At 43.8% G+C, this 22,798-nt stretch overlaps 1 pseudogene; it reads right to left on the reverse strand.

Annotated features, from left to right (window-relative positions):
• Positions 1–1,370: 1,370 nt before the first annotated feature.
• LOC146706390 (E3 ISG15--protein ligase HERC5-like) lies at positions 1,371–18,613 on the reverse strand (annotated as a pseudogene).
• Positions 18,614–22,798: the final 4,185 nt, after the last annotated feature.

A 22,798-nucleotide genomic window follows, 5' to 3' on the forward strand; every position in this document is an offset into this window, starting at 1 on the left:
CAGGAAAGCACAGGAGCCTTAAAGCCATTTCCAGAACTTTTCTTTTAAGTTAATTGTAATCAATCAATCATTTTATTACATGGTGTTTTGGAAATGTAATTAATGATCAAATGATAACTACAACAGCAATAATGATAATAATAATAATGTTACTAAGAGTTTTTAAAACAACCAGACCTTCATCCTTTGTTCTAAATCTGTGTGTAGAACACAAACATATTCATGTAATGAAATACAGATGAATCACTGACTTGTGACACTATTGTTTCAGTTTCTTTAGTCATATCTCCTCCTGTTTTCCTGCTTTAGCGATGCAGGCGTCTCTCTTACACCATCATCACTTTCTCCACTTCACCTTGAGGTAAACTTGCTTATTTGCAAAGAGAAGTAGAAGCATGACAGTATGTGCATGATCCAGAGTCATTAACAAACACACAGTGGTAAGAACAAAGTTTGCACAGGTTTTCTGTAATTTTGTGTGTGCACGTGTTTTTTGTTTGCACAGAATAACAACGTTTCCATACACATACTGAATGAGGACCAATGTTTTTGAATGAAAACTGGATCTACTTAGTTCTGCCTGTATTTTCTTCACATGTCTACACTGATATGAATGCACAATTTTAATAGTTTAAGCAGCCATAGAGTGCCACTCCATCTTGGAAGATGAGGGCCGATTTAAACTTTTTATATTTTGTGTTTAATATAACTGACAATGACTAGGAAACCTAAAAAAGATGATACAACACATTAACACACAGAGTACATAATAACACAAATAATCGTACTGGCGATGATTGCTCGTATTGGGTGAATTAAAATCCACCAAGAATGCATTTAAGGTTTTGTTTCTTTCATTACACTTTCAGTTGACATGTGCTTTTCAAACGTTACATTTAAACTGTGTAATATAGTGGTCGTTCCATCCACTCACCTTTTATCTTTAATAGTTTTTTAGATGTTGGTGAAAAAAGTGTTCATGACAGTGTAGATTTCTGGTATTTTGTGTAAATTTAAACATGTAACAATTCAATTATTTCTAATAATAAAAAAGTGTGAAACTGACGTTGGACTTGTGTTTGGAAATGAACCACCCCATGTTGTGCAGCTTTGTGGATTTTATACTTACTGGATACATACTTATTTATTATATAATTATTATATATAATTTTTGTGCACAACATCTGAAATCAGTCTGTCAATTCAGGCATTAGTGCTCAACCATCTCAGCTGTTGGTCAAATGCTTTTTCCATCAAACTCAGGTCATAAAACCCCAATATTTTACTTTATTAACTTCCTGTGATTCGTTGCTTTGTTGTGACTCTTGGGACATACTGAAGAATAACATTCGCACTTATTGTTTTACACGTTAACATGAAATACAGTCCTTACAAAGGAAAGCTTTCTTCTTGTTCTTAGTCAGTTCATCAAAGACCTCCCAAAACATCTGTATGGTGAGATGGTCTGCGCTTTATTCACCTTCATAATGTGTGTTCTAATCATAGTGAAAGAGACTGTTAGTGTTGGGTAGATAGCTTGTACTGGAAGGACTGTAAGGTGCTTGTTCAGGTTTGCATCTACCACTCCCCGGAGTGTCGGCCAGAACACTGCTCAAGGCCCGGATGAATGTTCAGAAGGGAGACAATGAAGACACCGAGGATAGTGCAGACTCTTGTATTGACTTCACACAGTTGAAGGTAACAGGGATTGTCAGAGGAGCAGGTATTGCATACAGGTTTAGGTACGTGGGCATGGGTGTGTGTGTGTGTGTGTGTGTGTGTGTGTGTGTGTGTGTGTGTGTGTGTGTGTGTGTGTGTGTGGTCTGTTGCTCATTAATGCACACTTCTCACGGAATAACGAATTCTCTGCCGGTAATCTGGAGCAGAAAAGCTCAGGTGCTTTGCCCACGTTTCTCCCTGGACATAGTCTCTCATACAAAGCGGTGGGGTGACCTCTACTGGCCACTCTAAAAACTACAGGTGAACTAACAGCTGAACAGAATAAAACCATAACTACGGGGCCTTTTGTACAGCCGCCCCCAAATGTATGAAGTACATTTGCTCACAACAAAAGGCAATTTTACAAAGTCACGGTGATTGTCCTTTGTCTTCGTCCGGGAGGGCAGGCAGCACCACCAGCCTCGCCACAGGTCGGGTGAAGGTCCGGTCCTTCACCTTGATGTCAGCAGACCTGATGTGCCCGTCGGGACTGGGGTGGACTTTGGAGATGCAGCCCACGAGCCAGGAAGCACGAGGCAGCTGAGGATCTACGATCATCACCACTGAACCTTCTGTGACATCTGTGGGGGATGACCGCCATTTCTGCCGAAGCTGCAGGCTTGGAAGGTACAGCCGGATGAATCGAGACCAGAAGTGGTCAGCCAGCACCTGGGAGTGCTTCCACCTCCAGCGACTCAGGAGCTCTTCTCTGGGGTAAGCCACTTGAGGAAGTGCTCTGTCAGGCCGCCCCATCAGAAAGCAGTTGGGGGTCACTGGATCAGGATCACTGATGTCAGACGGGACATAACCTAGTGGTTTGGAGTTCAAGATGCCCTCCACCTCCACAAGGACCGTGCGGAGGACCTCTTCTTGAAGGGGTTGGGATCCTACTGTAGTGTAGAGTGCCGTCTTGACAGACCTAATCTCCCGCTCCCACACTCCCCCGAAATGAGGAGCCGCTGGTGGATTGAAGTGGAAGACGATCTTATGGGGAGCCAGGAGCTTCTGCAGGTCAGAGGTCATGGCTGCAAAAGCTGCTTGGAGTTCCCTTTCTCCCCCACGGAAGTTGGTCCCTTGGTCTGAGTACAGCTCAGCTGGAGTTCCTCTCCTGGCAATGAAACGGCGAAGTGCCATTACGAAGGCATCTGTATCGATGGAGGTTAGGACATCAAGGTGGACCGCTCTGATAGTTAGGCACTTAAAGATGATGCCCCACCTCTTCTCCACACGGCGCCCGATTTTGACCTCAAAGGGTCCAAAACAGTCCACGCCTGTCGAATAAAAGGCAGGTTTGTAAAGGCGGAGGCGCGCAACTGGCAGGTCCGCCATCTTGGGAACAGTTGGTCGGGCTCTCCATCTGCGGCACTCAAGACAGGTCCTTTGAAAACGCCTAACTGCTTCCCGGCCTCTCAGGATCCAATGAGTGCGCCGAATCTGGCCCTGGATGGCGCAGGCGACTGTCGACGTCCTGGATGAACAGGCGGGTGACTGGATGTGTCGGATCCAAAACTAAAGGATGGGAGCTGGTAAAGGCGAGATCTTCAGAGCGGCGAAGACGTCCACCTACACGGATGACCTCATTCTCGTGGTCGAACTCAGGGGATAGTGCGAGGAGACGACTGCTGCGACTGATGGATTTCCCCTGCTTAAGAAGTCGATACTCCTCAGGGAAGCTCTCCTGTTGAGCTTCTCTCAGGATGTTCATCTCTGCTCGAACATAGTCATAAGCCGATGAAGTTCCACCGCTTTTGGCCGCCCCATGCAACTGCGTAATAGCAGCTTCCAGCAGCTGTGTCCAGGTGTCATATTTGCTGAAGTTCGAGGTGGCGGGGTCGAAGGTGGTAGAAAATCCACAAAAGGTCTCTTTACGGAGCTCAGATGGGCCTGGAGGCTCAGCCAGGGTGCCACTTGGCTCTGGAGGCCACTGTTCTGGACCTAGGAGCAGGAAAGGAGGCCCTTGACTCCATCTATTGGGTCTGGTCAGCTCGAGAAGGGACTTCCCCCGGGTTATATCATCTGCGGGGTTCTGGGCTGAGTCCACATAGCGCCAGGTGTGCGAGTGAGTTAATTCCTGGATCTCAGCCACGCGGGTGCCGACGAAGACCTTGAAGTGGCATGACTGGGACCTCAACCAGGTGAGTACAGTTGTGGAGTCAGACCACAGCACTATTCTCTTTATGTCCAGAGTGAGCTCATTTCTCAGGAGACGGGAAAGATGAGCTCCGGAGAGGGCACCACACAGCTCAAGTCTAGGCATGGAGAGAATGCGTTTAGGGGCAACACGGGAGCGAGCCATCAGGAAGGCTAGATGTGAGCTGCCATCACCTGTCACTGTTCTCATGTAGGCCACTGCGCCATAAGCCTGCTCTGATGCATCACAGAATATGTGAATCTCTCTCTCACTAACTGCCTCCATGATGTGCTTTGGGAGATACGGGCGAGGAAGCAGGACTTGTGCAAGGAACAGCAATTCCTCTTCCCAGGTTTTCCACTGCTGGAGTAGTTCTGGTGGAAGCTGCGGGTCATCCCATCCCCTCTGTTGATCCCAAAGGCGCCTCACCAGCATCTTGGCTCGGGTGGTGTACGGTAGGATAAAGCCAAGTGGGTCGTATTGGCTTGCGAGAACTTTATAAATATTCCGCATGGTGGGGGCGCCATAACTGATTTTGCGGTGTCTGTAACCCAAGGTGTCCATGGGGAAGTGCCAGCTAAGGCCCAGAGTTGGCTCAGAGGTGTCTGATTTGTCTTGAGTGAGCCAAAGTTCTGCACTTGTGGATCTGAGGTCTTCAGGTAGGTGGCCAATGGTGCTGGGTTCATTACTGGCCCACTGGCGAAGGACAAATCCAGCAGAAGACAGAAGGGCTCTTAGCCTGTCCACTAGCTCCCGGGCTTCTTCAGGGGTTGGCACGCTCTGGAGAAGGTTATCAACATAGAAGCACTGTCCCACAGAGTGACGTAGCGGATCATCTCCTTCCGTGTGGTCCCTGGCGTGGCGCTGCAGAGCGAAGGTTGCACAGCATGGGCTGCAGGTTGTACCGAAGGGGAGGACCTGCCATTCATAAACGGCCACCGGTTCCTCGGGGTGCAGATCCCGCCACACAAACCGCAGGAGGGAACGATCCTCGGGAAGAAGGCAAATCTGGTGGAACATACCTTTAATGTCACCACTAATGGCTACGGCATGCTCTCGAAAGCGAAGGAGGACACCAAGGAGCGATGCGCTCAGGGTAGGCCCAGGTAGAAGATGTTCGTTGAGGGCTTGGCCTTGGAACTGGAACGAACAGTTAAACACAAGGCGATCTTTGCCATTGTGGCTAACAAGGTTGTGAGGGATGTACCATGACTCATCTGCTTGAGCAACCTCAGAGGGGGACACCTTAACCACCGAACCGGCCTGGACCAACTTCTCTATCTCCGCCCGGTAGATCTTAGCTCGTTCTGGATCTTTCTGGAGCCTTCTCTCCACACTTCTCAAACTGGGAACGACAGCGTTAGGGCTAGCTTTAAGGTGTGGCATGTTCCCGCGGCGAAGGAGGGGGGTGGCATAGCGTTGGATGCCCTCGACATCTACACGAACTGTCTTCTGCTCTAGCAGGCTAACTGCATAGTTATCTTCTCTTGAACGGGTAACCACCTTGCCTTCTGGCACCGGGACAACATCTACCTGCCATAACTTCTCTACATGTTTGAGTAGCTCACTCACCTGGGGAGGAAGGGCAGTCGTGAAGAGGCACTGTTGTGGCAGCGAAGAGGAACCTATAAGGCTGGAGGGACCCTGTAGTGTCCACCCTAACCTGGTGCGCATAGCAGCAGGACCACCCGGTGGACCAAGACGGACAGCTTCAGTTGGAGTGATGAGCTGTGGGTGGTCACTGCCAATAAGAAGGAGAGGTTTGACCTTCTTGAAGGACTGGAGAGGCAGGCCTCGGAGGTGTCTGTACTTCCGCTGCAAGGACTCCACTGGGTAGCTGTGCTCGGCTAGGTCGATACGGGTGGTGGTGAAGGCGTTGCGGACTTTGTACTTCAGCTTAGGTTTGCCACCAGGGGAGATCTCAAATGAGACACATGATCCATGCAGAGTTTGCACATCTTGCTTGATAGTGCGCAATGGAAGTGTCTCTGGGATGCCTTGAAGGTCAAGCTTCTGGGCAGCGGTGGGTAGCAGCATAGTCCTCTCTGACCCATCATCCAAAACTGCGTGAGTGCTCAAAGTCTTGCCATTATGGTGAAGGATGACTGGGACAACCTTTAACAGGACTTGGCCGCTCTCTGTAGGACGATCGAGGTACAGGACGCCCGTAGGATTCTCACCTTCTCGTGGGGGAGCAGACACTGGGCCATGTGGCTTCAAGGACTTCGAATTCACGTCGTGAAGGACCTGCAGATGACGACCCTGACACAGGCTGCAGGGTTTCTTGAGGGTACACTGTGCTGCCTGATGGGAGCGTGCGCAACGCCAGCACCTCTTGTTAGTCTTTATCCAGTCTGTGAGTTGTTCGCGACTCAGCTTGATGACCTCCTGACACTGACTCAGGTGATGGGCACGGTTATCACAAAAGGCGCAGTAGGGTGGCTGCCTAGCTTTGTTTGGAGTGGTACCTAGTGACCTGGGTGAGCTCTCTCCACTGTGAAGAACCGCAACAGAGCGTCTGCTTGGTCTGACATCAGGCTTCTCTCTGGTGATCGCTGGAGTGGGCAGGCCGTCATAGTCCTGACACCAGGATTCGTACTTTAACCAGGTAGCCAGGTCATCCAGGGTGTAAGCCTGACCAGAATGGTTATACATGCACCGACGTAAATCAGCTCTTTGCTCTGAAGGAAGCTTACTAAGGAGTCGAGCCACATGGGAGCCACACTGGAGTTCGACCTCCCCATCAGGGCCTAAAGTCTTCAGCATGCCCACGAGCGACTGGATGTGGAGAGAGAATCGCTCAAATGCGGCTGCATCCCCTCGGCGGATGTCAGGTGAGTCCATGACAGCAGCAATTCTTCTCAGGGCAAGCTGGTGGGGCTGCCCAAGCCTGTCGTTAAGAGCGTTCATAGTGTCACTGAAGGGCGTGGCAGAATGGAGGTAAGCGTCCGCTATCAACTTTGCTTCCTCCAGGTGTAGGTGATCTAACAAGACTTGGTACCTGAAGAGCTCTGAATTCTCCGGGGGCAATAAGTTCTCTAGCGCCATCTTTAGACGAGCAAATTCCCCAGGATCACGGCGTGAGAGCTTGGGAATGCTTGGACAAGGCCCCCTGTAGGTCAAGAAAGGAGTAGATGAGGACGGGGGTGGAGTTGGCAGTGGTTGCAATGGAGGGGTGTGTGCTCTCGGAGGCGGCGCTGGAGGGTAGGTGATCCTTGGCTGAGGAGAAGTGAACCCTGGCCTAGATTCATGTGGGGGGATGATCTGACTCTCCTGTGCAGCCATAGACTCCCTCTTCAGATCCTGGAGCTCTTTCAGCATCGTATCGATGCGGTCCGCAACTGGACCCTGGCTGGAGACAGACTCCTCCTTGAACACAACAGGAGGAGGTGGTGGAGGCCAGTCCTCTTCCTCTTCAGCAGGGGGTGGCTGGAGATGAACAGCAGGGACTCTGGGCGGTGGACTGAGCTGCAGACTCTCTGCACGGTCCAGCAACTGCAGCAAACTAGCATGAAGGGCCTGGAAATTAGCCAGCCCGGCTCTCATCTCGTCATGCGACTGCTGGAACAGGAACCTTTCACGCTGTATATCTTCTAACTCTGCTCTCAATGGTGTGACATGGCCGTGTGAGCCGTCATCAGAGGGATCAGACGGAGGATGGTGGGAAGAACGGTTGTCGCCTCCTGTCCCACTTTCCTCCTGGTAACCTGCACCAAGCCCGGGGAAGTCAGTCTCATAAGCTTCATAGCGGAGGGGACGACGTACATTACGCCGTGGGCGCGCACCAAGAGCTGAGAAGTTCTGAATATCATCCATCTTGTTAGGGTAGAAGCAGCTTATATCCGGCTCGAAGGACCATTATTGTTGGGTAGATAGCTTGTACTGGAAGGACTGTAAGGTGCTTGTTCAGGTTTGCAGCTACCACTCCCCGGAGTGTCGGCCAGAACACTGCTCAAGGCCCGGATGAATGTTCAGAAGGGAGACAATGAAGACACCGAGGATAGTGCAGACTCTTGTATTGACTTCACACAGTTGAAGGTAACAGGGATTGTCAGAGGAGCAGGTATTGCATATAGGTTTAGGTGCGTGGGCATGGGTGTGTGTGTGTGTGTGTGTGTGTGTGTGTGGTCTGTTGCTCATTAATGCACACTTCTCACGGAATAACCAATTCTCTGCCGGTAATCTGGAGCAGAAAAACTCAGGTGCTTTGCCCACGTTTCTCCCTGGACATAGTCTCTCATACAAAGCGGTGGGGTGACCTCTACTGGCCACTCTAAAAACTACAGGTGAACTAACAACTGAACAGAATAAAACCATAACTACGGGGCCTTTTGTACAGTTAGATATACCAAAGATAACTCATTCACAATAATGGGATGTGATAAAAGAATTGCAGACAAATTACATCTTTGTATCACTAACAGCTGTTTATCTGTTTCAGCTTTTCCCAGTCACTGAAGTCTTTGCCCACCATCACTTCTTGCAGCTCCTTTGGCCTGAAGAGTTTCACCAAATCCTGCTCACACACCAGGAAGAAGCCTCTCTTGAACTCCTGAAACACATTCTCCACTGATGTGTTGAAGGCATGATTCACGTAGGCATCCACAAACTCCTTCCTGTTTGGAAGATAAAAGTAGTGATTTACATCCACACTTTGGTCAAATCATGAACTGTTCTGTTCCATTTTGTTTAAAGAGTGGTCGCTTTATATCTCTGCCACTGATATTTTACTGTGGTTACTTGGCCCATGGTAATTCATTGTGTAGAAACCTGAAAATTAGTGGTGTGCTTCAAGGATATGCATTTGACCTCTTTCTGTTAGATGCTTCACATTGGCCACAAAAGAGTTTATGTAATAAAGCTTTGTTTCTTTGTAGATGATATGCAGTTATATATTTCTGTAAGCTGACTTTACAGATCAGCTGCCTTTGTAGGCTGATGTAGAGTTATTAGATTAGATCATAATAAGTTATGACTTGTTATTATCTATAGCATGAAATCTTTTTTTTCAAATATATGTCCCAGCTTTCATCACTTGTGACTCTATTGTACTACTGTACTCTTGCTTCTTCAAATCGTGTTAAGGAAACCTCAGACTGCAGTAATTAGGGATTTACTGACACCAGGTAAGCAATGTTTAGTGTAAAATACACATTTTTATTGTTCCAACAAATAACCAATGTTACATATGTTAAAGATTTGTTATTGGAAATAATTCAACCCCACCAGAATTAAACAAAACACAAAGAATAAAGTGATAAATAATACAGAAGTGCTCTATTGGATTGTATTACATAGTCAGATGTTTATAGCAATATAGTAGTTATAAAGCAATACATTCTCCTGTTCATGTTTGTCTGAGCATAAAAATTAGATTTGATTCATAAGAATTATAATGCAGCAGTAACTTAAATTATTGGATAAATTATGACATATTAAGAAAAGTCAGATAATTCTAAAGTGCCTTATGATGCTGATGCTGTTACACAGCTGTCTTATGTGGGGATGTTGAATTTTTTGCATTTGCTATAGTGTAATATTATTGTAATACAGTGTAAATTATCCTGAGGTACCACAGGAAAAAAAAAGATGAGTTCCAAGAGTAAAAATAAATCTCATCCCTCCTCCTCGGCTCAGACACAGTGCACGCTCCTTTAGAGCTGCATACGATCCACCATCACAGTGTGAATTCTGTATCTGCTAGCAGGGCCTCTGTCAGTCTGTCTCACATGATCTCCTTAGTTGAGTAAAAAGGCAGATACAGATTAGAGTGACATGTCTCTGACTCAGGGAAGTGCTGATCACAGGTGCCGCTCTGAATAGCAAAAACCTTCATCTTGACCTGGTCAATGACAAAAATAGGAGCTCTCCTGTAACCAGTCAGGAACCCTGAAGAACAACAATGGAAAGAAAATATAATTTTACTTATCTTATTTTTTTTGAAAACTTTTACATACATCTTATCATCATCACATCACAGGAAAAAGTATTTTTATTTGTCACATTTATGTGTAAAAAGTAAATACAAAACACAATTGTTAATTTATAATTTCATTCATTAGGGGAAAAAAATATTCAAGCCTAGCTGGCCCTATGTGAAAAAGCAATTGACCTCTAAATGTATTAACTGGTGGAAGCATCCTGGCAGCAAGAACTCAAGTGTTTGTAATAACTGGTAATGAATCTTTACATAGCTTTGGGAGGAATTTTGGCCCACTTTCCTTGGCATACGTTTTTGTACTTTGAACAAGCATAATAAAAACAGAATTAGGGCTTTTTTTAAAGGCTTAACGAGGCTATGAAGAATCTTTCATTTCCATCCATCCATCTTCATCCGCTTTATCCGAGGCCGGGTCGCGGGGGCAGCAGTCTAAGCAAAGAGGCCCAGACCTCCCTCTCCCCAGCCACCTCCTCCAGCTTATCCGGGGGAACTCCAAGGCGTTCCCAGGCCAGCCGAGAGATATAATCTCTCCAGCGTGTCCTGGGTCTGCCCCGGGGCTCTAGAATTCGCAATTTACAGTTTACAGGTGAAGATTTTTCCGCAATTTTTGTGAATCGCCTGTTTTTAACTTAAATGGGGCATGCCTGGAACACCTCACCCAGGAGGGCCCATCCTTGTCAGATGCCCGAACCACCTCAACTGGCTCCTTTCGATGTGGAGCAGCAGCTGCTCTACTCTGAGCTCCTCCTGGATGGCCGAACTTCTCACCCTATCTCTAAGGGAGAGGCCAGCCACCCTTCGGAGGAAGCTCATTTCTGCCGCTTGTATCCGCGATCTCGTTCTTTTGGTCACTACCCACAGCTCGTGGCCATAGGTGAGGGTAGGGACGTAGATCGACCGGTAAATTGAGAGCTTTGCTTTTACACTCAGCTCCCTCTTCACCACGACGGACCGGTGCAGCGTCTGCATTACTGCAGCTGCAGCCCCAATCCGTCTGTCGATCTCCGGCTCCCTTCTCCCATCACTCACAAACAAGACCCCGAGATACTTGAACTCCTCCACTTGGGGCAGGAACTCATCCCCGACCCGGAGTGGGCACTCCACCCTTTTCCGGCTGAGAACCATGGCCTCAGATTTGGAGGTGCTGATCCTCATTCCCGCTGCTTCACACTCGGCTGCGAACCGTTCCAGTGTGAGCTGGAGGCCCTCACCCGATGAAGCCAACAGAACCACATCATCCGCAAAAATCAGAGATGAGATTCTGAGGCCACCAAAGCGAAAGCCTTCCGCCACTTGGCTGCGCCTAGAAATCCTGTCCATAAAAATTATGAACAGAACCGGAGACAAAGGGCAGCCCTGGCGGAGCCCATCACCCACCGGGAAGAAGTCCGACTTATTGCCGGCAATGCGAACCAAGCTCTTGCAACGGTTGTATAGGGATCGAATGGTCCGTAGCAATGGGCCAGACACCCCATATTCCCGCAACACCTCCCTCAGGACACCCCTCAGGACACGGTCGAATGCCTTCTCCAAGTCCACAAAACACATGTAGACTGGTTGGGCAAACTCCCATGCACCCCACCCTCAAGTATCCTGGAGAGGATAAAGAGCTGGTCCAGTGTTCCGCGACTAGGACGAAAACCGCATTGTTCCTCCTGTATCCGAGGTTCGACTAACGGACGAACTCTCCTTTCCAGCACCCTGGCATAGACTTTCCCAGGGAGGCTGAGGAGTGTGATCCCCCTGTAGTTGGAACACACCCTCCGGTCCCCCTTCTTAAAGATGGGGACCACCACCCCGGTCTGCCAGTCCACAAGTACTGCCCCTGATCTCCACGCAACATTGCAGAGGCGTGTCAACCAGGACAGCCCTACAACGTCCAGAGCCTTCAGGAACTCAGGGCGGACCTCATCAACACCAGGGGCTCTGCCACCAAGGAGTTGTTTAACTGCCTCAGTGACCTCGCCCCCGGAGATTGGCGGGTCATTCCCCTCATCCCCAGACTCTGCTTCCTCCTCGGAAGACGCGTCAGTGGGATTAAGGAGGTCCTCGAAGTCCTCGAGGTCCTTCCACCGCCTGACAATTTTCTCAGTCGACGTCAGCAGCGCTCCGCCAGCACTATACACAGTGCAGGTAGAGCACCGCTTTCCCCTCCTGAGACGCCTGACGGTTTGCCAGAATTTCTTCGAGGCAGTCCGAAAGTCTTTTTCCATGGCCTCTCCGAACTCCTCCCACACCCGAGTTTTTGCTTCAGCCACTGCCCGAGCCGCATTCCGCTTGGCCTGTCGATACCTGTCGGCTGCCTCCGGAGTCCCACAGGCTAACCAAGCCCGATAGGACTCCTTCTTCAGCTTGGTGGCTCCCTTCACCTCTGGTGTCCACCATTTGGTTCGGGGATTACCATTCACATAGGCCTCCACAAACTCCTTCCTGTTTAGGAGGGAAATTTTTAAATCAGCAAATATTTCACCGAGACAAAGGTGCTGCAGATGAACCTCACAAGCACGTCATGTTTTATATGCTTACTTATTTTGACTTGTCAGTGGCTTTCCAGGAGTTTGAGGATCCAGGTCAACATCTATTCCATCCCAGTTTATCTGTAAATTAGTTATAAATCAGATGAGTTTAGCTGCAAAACCTGAGAATGAGACAGATTACTGATCATCTTCTATAGTAAAACACATACCCAAAAGTCCATGTAGAGATTAACCAGAACATCATCTTCATAGTTTAAGATGGTCTGCAGAGTCCTTTAAAGAAATTAAAACAAAAAGTTGTATTAAAAGAAGTTCAACTATGTACATTTTACAGCAGTCACAAGTTACTGTAACTTTTGACACACGACAACTTAAAATACATCCATCCATACATTTTCTTCTGCTTGTCCGGGGCCAGGCTGTGGGACCAGCAGCAGCATGTGTTACTGAAATGAAATGGATACTTACCGTCCTACAGTCGGGCTGAACTCCATCATATCCTCCAGTGTCGGCTCTAAACTGAGTAGCTTCTTGAACAGAACCAGTGGGAATGGTAAGTGTATGATACACTGGTTGTACAAGGCCAAGCCACACAGTAGTCCAAACAGGAAGAAGTTTCTCTTGCTCTCTTCTGTTGCCTGCATTAATAAAAGTTCACTTTGGTTCTATTATTGCTTATCGTTAAAATTTCAATCCTTTAACCAATTTTATACAGTTGGTGGGCTCAGTTTTAAAGTCTTACATTGGAGGGAAACCATGCCAGGGTTTTGGAGTCATTGAGCATGAACATCCCAGATTCTTCTGACACCATTTTAAGAAACAGGTGGTGAAAAAGGTCTCGTTTGTAGACATCTTTGGTGTTTGGGTCCTCATCAAAATGGACCTGAGAAATAGAAATATTAGAGATGCTTCTGGAAAGAACAGTTGCAGAAGAATGGCTATGCATTAATCATCAGGGGAAAATCAATCAAATATTCACCACAAGGTGGCTTCTTGAAGTCGCTGTGAGGAGCAGCTGCCAGCTCTCTGAAGGTGCTTTCGAAAAGTGATGCGCGCTGCAGCTGCAGTTTAAAAAATTTGGGTTTTGACTGGGGAATCCATCCGTAAGGAAAAACAAAAAGCATCTGTGGAGGCGCCTGCTGTTCATTCTGCACGACAAAACAAAGTATCATGATTTTAAAATAAATTCTCTATTTAAATTCCAATTGTGATGTATATAAGGCAGCTGGTGAACCAAGTGAGCTAGACTGGCTCTTGCTTCTGTTCTGAGGTTCTGAAACTGACGCCTGCCTGAACTGTGAGTGAAAAGAGTGCTGAGAGAACTAAAACAAATAAAACAACAAAATGTTGGAATCTTCTGCAGCACTGAGGGCAGCTGCTGATTTATGATTGTATTCTGTTAGTTTATTTTCTGTTGTGACTCCTTTGTTTTTTATAGATGGTTGTTTTGTCTGTTATATAAAACTGCTGAATAGTGTAGCTTTAAAGTGCGATCACTAAAACACACTAATGCAGACTGGAAAATTACAAATTCTGCTATTGTTTTCCTGTAACAGGGTGGTGAAGTTACCTGAGTGAATGCAGAATTCATGTCAAAAACCAGCTTCTTTGATTTCAGATCCATCACAAATGGGTACTTGCAAAGAATCACAGGCAGATCATCTGCATTCTGGAAAAACAAAGAAACAACCCACATAAACAGTTAGTGAGCTTAACAGTGTGTTAACATGAATGAGTCATTTTCTGGGTTGACTGCCATCTTAGCAGGTTCAAAGTACTTGTTGTCAGCTGACCTCACCTTGAGTTTTGACTTTGTTCGCCAACGTTTGAGATCCTCCTTTAGAAACATCTGGCTAAGCTCGAAGCAAAAAGTTGTTTCTGGGATTTTCTTGTTTATCTCATTGGTCTTAAAACAAGAAGTGGTAGTATTTGTTATACTGGCTGTGTGAAAATCCAACTTTTTTTTGTTGAAAAACTGAGCAGTAATACATTTAATTAATTTTTGATCATTTCTGATACTGACATAGTACATATGCTGGAGGATTAGCAGTACGTTTCTGGCTTGAGCGTTGCAAGAAGCAGACTTAAAGATTGGGATCCACGAGAGGGCCGTCTTTCACACCTGAACATATCTGATCGTGTCGGAGGGTGACAGTGAGGACCACCATTCCCCTGAGGATGACAAAGTTACAGTCAGCTCTTCACTGGCTGATATCATGGTTTAAGAAGTCTAGAGTGTTTGTTAGAATAAAATGCTATCATTTAATACATTGATGCATTTAAACAGTATATACTAATCCAATAAATACACTTTTAATAGACGTGCTGAAGGTTTTAAAGTTCTTAAAGTCTGCCTAAATGGTAGCAGCGACTGCATCAGCAAGCTTTTTGCTCTGTTGCCATCTGCATTTCTCTATGCATGCATGCAGACGTTCATTGAGAAGCAGGAAGATCCTCAATCCTTCCACTCCCACAGGGTTCATATCAACAGATGGAAGCAGCTGCAGAACAGCAGTCTCAGCCTGTTGATGCAACTTATTATTAATTAAAGGTTTAATTAAAGTCCACTTCTTACTTTTTTAGTTAATTACTCATCAGTTTACAAACGTGTGTTAGTCACATTCCAGTTCAATACCTCTGCAAAAACAACATCTCGAATCACCAGCTTCTCAAAACTTCACCGTGCAAGTGACAAGTCCAAACCGGAGTACTTTGGTGAAGTTTGGAAATGTTTATCTTTGCTGACATGAAGAAAATGACAAATGTGTATATTCAAATGTTAAATTCAACAGATATAAAGAAGTCGTGATCATGCTCATAAATGGTGTTCTTACCTCCTGTCAAGAAAGCTTTGATTCATACAGGATGGAGATGTGAGCATCCTGTGAATTTCCCTGTGAAGAGTTCATGAGGTTAGTCAGTAACACTAAGACTACAGTGTACATGCTGTGCAGCAAACCAGTTACATACAACAACAATAACAGCTGCTTTTGTGTTAGACTTACTCTTTTAGATTTTTCCACAGCTTTGGATTGTATGCAGAGACCCATTTGTCAATCATGTTATCAATAGAGTGTTCTGTCACCTTGTTCTTTGTGCCACTGCCTGACTCATGATCAGCGCCCTGTGAAAGAAGCAAAGGTTCATGTTTGGTTTAGACACATGACCTCACAAGTAGATATAACTGGTAAAGCCATGTTTACATCCTCCCACAGGTATCCTTACTGCAATGTATGCATTTGTGCTGGTACCTCATTAGGCGTGCATGTTGCAAATGAAGTGTTTCCTCCTGCATAGATGTTAGAAATGTCTAGAATAAAAACAGATGAGAAATTATCTACCTAAGAGTGAACTGTACTGTATGGGATGGTTTTTCAGTTCCAGAAAGAAATATAAGATATAGCGACTTGCTCTTACAGTGGGCTTAATTTGTGACATTTAGGCAATAAACCTTTTTGTTGTTAACTGTGGTTAACTCGGTTATTTGGATCAAATTCAGGTCCAGTTTTATTTGCTTAAATTATTTTTTTTTATCAGCACTTTAAAAACATACAGCAGAAAACCTAAAACCTGCCGTGAGTTCATGACATTTATTTTTAGATTATTTTAAGTTTTCCAGTATTTGATGCGTGGCCAAACATTTTGTCTATGATTATATTCAAGCCCTTATAGTCAGAATTACTAATTATTTTAAACTAAAGCTTTACCCAATTATCTATTGGGCTATTGGCTCATCTGTGTTACACCTGCAGCAAGTGCAAAGCCCAACAGTGCAGCTCCTCACTGGTGTCAGAAGACGCAGTACCTCTGAGTAGCACTTTTTATTGCTGCATAGTGAATATATGTGTGTGTCTTTGTTAGGTTTATAACCTCTATCTATACAGTTGGATGTGACACACCTTAATTATTACTCTAATAATAAAATTATTTAATTGTTACTGTTATTTTTGTGAAATTGTAAATTGAATCGACTCTTCTGTTCAGCTAAATGTATTTACCATGTGGCAGTTGCACAGGTAGTGGCACTGATGCCTGAGTCTCGTCTCCACATCCCAGCTGCCCTTGTTCATTACACCCAAACGAGTACACCTTCTTGGATTCTGTCAGTACCAGTGTGTGACAGCTGATTGAGAAAAGAGTGCATGAAAAGGAAAGTCCACAATGTAAAACATTTTAAACATCTGTGTTGTTGGTGGACCTCAGTATGATCACTCTGAAGATATAAGACAGAAGTTGAAGTTTCCTGTTCGCTCAGCAGTAAACGCTTTTCTTTTTCAATTACAGTATTTATGATATAATTATAATTAAATGTTACCTCCCACATGCAACCTTTGTGACCTTTGCCCCCCAGAGCTCTGCAACAAGCCGAGGACACTGTTCATTTTGTAACGAGTTGTGGCCAAGCTGTCCATATTGACCAGAGCCAAATGTAAACACTGCACCGTCCTGAGAACCAGACAACAGTCCATATTAAATTTTTGCCATGTACATATAGTTATCTCAGGAGTTTGTGGAAAAGCAATCAGAAGCCAAAGAATAAGAAACAAAAAGGCACTTTCATAATTAATGCAAAATGAACAATGATAGTATGAAATTACTGGAATTTCTTCTTATTAAAAAACAGACAAATAAAAGAAACCTCAGTATAAATAACTGGAGTCAACTAGTGCGTTCATGTTCACAGTGTACACACGGGTGCTCACACACACAAACTACTCCCTTTTTGGCTCCTACCTCAAAGCACACTGTGCACTGTCGATCTTATGTGCTGCACAATAATGTTTAATATTTAGTATTTACAGTTATATTCCCATATATCATCGTGATGTTGTTTGTTCTATTGCTCTCGTTTTCTTCTGCTTGTTTTCTTTTTTCATTCTCAACAGGTGAAATTAAAAAAGAAAAAAAACAAAACAAAACAAAAAACAATAACATGTAATATTTAGTATCTACTGTTAGCTAGTTTATTGTGATTGTGTTGTTTTTATTATGTTGCTCTTTGTTGTTTGTTTTCTCTACTGGTTTTTTATCTCCATACAGGTGATCCAGGTGTTTTGTTTGTTTTTCTTTTTTTTCTTCCCCCCTTTCTCACCATCTCTTCTCCCCTCTATTTTTCTTTCTCTCCCTCTCCCCCAGTCATGTCTGTCCCGTCTTTAAAAAACGAAAATAAAATAAATACATAATTATAATAAAGGGCAATCAAATGGACCAATATGGCAAGGCCATGATGATCCACTTGGTAAACTAAATCCACTTGGCATCTTTCTTGGCCTTCAGACAACAATTCTGATGGCTGAAGATCCAAACAGGACAGGCAAAAAAAAAAAGAAAAGTAATTTATATGTCTACAAAACAGGTTCAGTTTGTAACTGAGAGAGTTACAAACAGCTCAGTAGTGCTGAATTATATTTCCAATAAAACACAATTTCATATGTTGTAGTAACAACACACTGCCACAAGATGGCAGCCTAGGCCTACTTTACCATGCTGTTCCAGTAAAAAAAGGAAAAGTGACAGAGCCCTGAAAGAGTGACAGTGACACTTTTTATGAACTCATCTGTAATGTGTCACCTTTTCTGTAGAATGAAAAAGTGCTTCCCTTCTTTTAAAGTAAATACAGGCTTACAAAGATCCTCTAAACATGTTTCTGAAATAATCCTAAACACAATCATTAAATCAAAAATGCAAGAAACAATTTATTTAATCATTCTTTTTAACTTAATTCCTTAACTTAGTAAAAAAAAAAAATAGACAAAAACTTTTCTGCTGTCTCACCTCTGTCAGTTTTCATGCTTTTGCAAGAACAGGTGGAGGTGCAGGTGGAACTTTGACTTCACTGCGGTTTGTATGTGCAGGCAGGAGTGTGACATCTCAGAACAGCAGAGGATTGTCGAGCACAGTGACTCCTGCTGCGACGCCCCCGTCTGACTGTCCTGAGCTCTTGGTCCTCAGCAGACGCCCCACACACTCATTCATCACCATGTCTTTACCCTGCCTGTAAGAAAACCAAGAAAAGGCTAACATTAGAAACAGCCACCAACCAATCCCTTTTACTCCACCACCCAAAAACCAGTGAGAAACACTAGCTAGTATTAACTTGGAATCAAAGTCCACTAATCCCCAGGCTCCCACCATAACATACAGTCCAACACAAACTCCACAAACTGTCTTGCTTCAGCTGACTTTCCTTCACCTTCTCTCCAGACAATCTGTTGTGCTCTTTTCAGCACAAAGCCACACTCCTGCTCACTGATCCTCACCTCTTTTTAACCTAGTCTCACAACTTTGTCCCATAGCTCGCACATCCTTTCCACCTCCATCTTTCTTCCCAGCCAACTGATACATATCTTTTGTCCTTCCTTAAAAGCCAGCCTAAGAAATACGATTTTATAAACGCCCGATAAATGAAACTGTCATTTTCAAAAATCGCATCATCCAAATTCATGCAGCGTGGCTAAATTAAGAATGAATAACAAACCCGAGCTTCCTTGCTAACATGATTAACAGCTAAATACTATCACAGTGGAGGTGTAAAATTACTGCTAAAATAGCTCATATGAACTCTGATACTGGACTATGTATTTATCAAAACAAATGATCTGATATTACAAACTAATGATTGCTTTTTACAGTATTAGCCCAGAGTGATGTAAGGCAGGGTGGTTAGTCAGCCATAACCTGCTGACAACTTGTATCTGGTAGCTTTTTCACATCCTGATCAATGTTGTTGTCAAGTGTGTCTCATATACACTATTATCTCAGTCACAGTACAGCATGCATGAATCACAGTAGATACACAGTAATGCAAAACAGCAGGCAGTCATGTATGTGTCGTCACTGTTTTGACTGAGGCTAGCTCATACATGGAATGCAAGCAAATGCTGCATGTGTGTGCAGATCCACACATGCACTGCTTAAACTTCCCTAGTTTAACAAATGGTGAGCAATAAACAGAAGTTTTCAACCTTTTTAAAGATGCTTCTATCCCCCCTGCTGTACCTCCTACTTCTCGCTAAGACTTCAAGACAAACCGTTCTGCTACTGACAAGGCCACTGATACTGTTTTGTCCCTCTCTGGACCCTGAAGACGAGCACAACCACAGAGAAATAAATCAGAGGAATAAAATCCAAATGATATTGCTTACACTGAACAGCAACACCCAGGTGAAGATTATGTACACAGACTGACACAGCGACAGGTCTGTTGTCACTTATATCAGCCAATCAGGGCAAGACTTGGTGTTCCTTTTTTTTTTCAAAAAGGTCTCAAAGACTTTAGAGTCAGACTTGTTACAGATCATCAACTTTTCTTTAATGTCAGGTGTGTTTCCAGAATCACTAAAAACTGCTGTAATAAAACCTATACTGAAAAAGGACAATCTTGACAAGACACAAATGAACAACTACAGGCCGATCTCAAATCTCCCATTTTTAAGTAAGATCATTGAAAAAGCAGTTTCTCAACAGCTCAATTACTTCTTAAAACAGAATAACTGCTATGATGCCTTCCAGTCAGGTTTTAGACAGAACCACAGCACTGAAACTGCTCTGACCAAAGTGTTCAATGACATATGTCTGAATACAGACAGTGGAAAAATGTCAGTCTTAGTTTTACTGGATCTCAGTGCAGCATTTGATACAGTTGACCACAACATATTACTCAAACGACGGGAGAACTGGGCAGGTCTTTCAGGAACTGTACTAAACTGGTTCAAAACATACTTAGAAAACAGGAAATACTTTGTATCAATAGGTAACTTCACATCTGAGCAGACAAGTATCACATGTGGAGTTCCCCAAGGTTCCATCTTGGGACCCTTTCTGTTTAACATTTACATGCTCCCACTGGCACAGATTATAAAGAACAACAAAATAAACTATCATAGCTATGTAGATGACACACAAATATATATCACAATGTCACCAGGAGACCAAGGCCCTGTACAGGCTCTTGGTAAATGCATCGAGGAGATTAATGACTGGTTGTGCCACAATTTTCTCCAGCTAAACAAAAACAAAACTGAGGTAATAGTCTTTGGCGCCAAAGAAAAACGATTACAGGTCACCAGAGAACTTCAATCTATACACCTAAAAACCACAAACAAGGTGAAAAATTTGGGTGTAGTGATGGATGCAGACCTAAACTTAGAAAAACACATTAAGACAATAACAAAATCAGCTTACTATCACCTCAAGAATATTTCAAGGATAAAAGACCTGATGTCTCAACAGGACCTGGAAAAACTAGTCCATGCATTCATCTTTAGTAGGCTTGACTACTGTAACAGCATCTTTACAGGTCTACCTAAAAAATCAGTCAGACAACTACAGCTCATTCAGAAGCTCATTCTGCTGCTTGAGTCCTCACTAAGACCAAAAAAGTGGACCACATCAGTCCAGCTCTGAGGTCTTTACACTGGCTGCCTGTCCGTCAGAGGATAGACTTCTGATGCTGGTCTATAAAGCTCTGAATGGTTTAGGACCAAAATACATCAGTGACCTCCTGACCCAGTATGAACCTTCCAGATCCCTCAGGTCATCTGGATCCGGTCTTTTATCAGTTCCCAGAGTCAGAACCAGACACGGAGAAGCTGCATTCAGCTTTTATGCTCCTTATATCTGGAACAAACTCCCAGAAAGCCTCAGATCAGCTGAAACACTCAGTTTATTTAAATCCAGGTTGAAGACACCTATTCTCAGCTGCATTTGAATAAAGCACCAAATCCACACTTTTAAGCTTAAATTTCAAAACTTATATTTAACTATTGATTTTATCTACTGTTCTGATTTTATCTGTTTTGATTTTATATACTGCTTTGTTTGTTTGTTTGTTTGTTAATTAGTTAGTTAGTTTGTTTGCTTGTTTTAATCAATTTTAAATCATGCTTTTTATTTGTTTTTGTTTCTAATGTCTCTGTAAAGCACTTTGAATCACCTTGTTGTTGAATTGTGCTATACAAATAAACTTGCCTTGCCTTGCTTTGCTTAGCAGGGAAAGAAATAAACTTAATGATAATGATGTTCCAGTTTCTCATGAATACGAATCACTTTAAGCAAGTCTGCAGGTTTCATTTTAGTGTTTTTAACTAAACTCTTTGATATAATCATTCTGAGTGCAAATCAAAAGGTGGACCTGTTCAGAAGTGTAGTTGTCAGGCATGTAACTGTTCCTGAAATACACCACAGTTTGCCGTCCCGTGACACTGCCCTACTTCTTTGAGCCTCTGGAGAACAACATCAATCCAAAACAGCAGACAGCCTTTTCAAATACTTTTCTCTAAAGAATGCAAATATGAAGTATTGTTGCTCCCCTTTGTTTCTGATAATGTCACTTTTACAAATTGTGTCCCATCAGCTCTCATGGCTGGTTTGGCTTTGAGGGTCAGGGAGGACAAAAAGCTATTAAGGACCTTTTGATCTGCAGCCCAGTTCTCCTCTAAAGTATTAAGGATGAAGCAACAGTGCTCCTCTTTGCTATTCTGAAATGTGTGTTAAACACAGTGTAGAAGGTAAGTAGAAGCTTACACATCACCATCAGCCATCATGCTAAATTTGCATCTTCAAAAGTCAATGCAGCCAGACTCGAACCTGATTATAAATGTTCAGGAGACACTGTTTCATGTTTAGTGTTAACTTAAATCACTCATCATTTACAGTATTACAGAGTTCGGGGTTATGGGTTAGCACTATCATGTTACCCGTAACTGTATTAACTATGGTAGTAACTTAACTAGCAGTGTTGGTCAAGTTACTTGAAAAAAGTAATCAGTAACTAATTAATGATTACTTCCCCCAAAAAGTAATCCCATTACTTTACTGATTACTTATTTTCAAAAGTAATTAATTACTTAGTTACTTTTTAAAACCATGATTTATGACCTGAATAGGTAACAAAGCTATAGATCTTTCAGCCCAATTCTACTTTTTCTGCATAATCCATCATACAAAATGTAATCAAATGGAAAAGTCTCTTTTTAAAACTTGTTTTATTAGTTTTAATCTTTTAACTTTATGCATCAAGCAAAAATTAAATTATATGCAACATTCTGACTAGAAGAAATTTGTGGAAGAATCCGCGAGTCTCTCTGTGAATTTCCAATCCCGTAGTAGCGTACTCGGTGCTTGCTCGGAAGTTAAGGGTTTTTTTCGGTGTAAAAAGAAATTTCTAAAAGTTTTTGTCACTTTTTACGGAATCAAACTCAAAGTAAGCTCAGTACTTCCACGCTTTAAACGCTGCACGGTCATACTCTCTCTGCACTCCTCCATAGATTATCCATTGTTGATCTGCACACAGCTGTTATTGTCATGAGGCACTCTGGCAAAAAAATTACGGTTTTAGTAACGCAGTAACGCAGCGTGCTTACGGGAAAGTAACAGTAATCTAATTACCTTTTTTGCAATAGTAATCCCTTATATTACTCGTTACTTGAAAAAAGTAATCGGATTACAGTAACACTTTACCCCGCGTTACTGCCCATCTCTGGCTGTGAAACACTAATAAAAAATGATTAACTCAAGTTTTTGCTGCTA

The sequence above is a fragment of the Copadichromis virginalis genome, linkage group LG7 (genome assembly GCF_057382275.1).
Source record: "Copadichromis virginalis isolate Kocher_CV1m ecotype Utaka linkage group LG7, C_Virginalis_male_GT1.1, whole genome shotgun sequence".
Taxonomy (NCBI): domain Eukaryota; kingdom Metazoa; phylum Chordata; class Actinopteri; order Cichliformes; family Cichlidae; genus Copadichromis; species Copadichromis virginalis.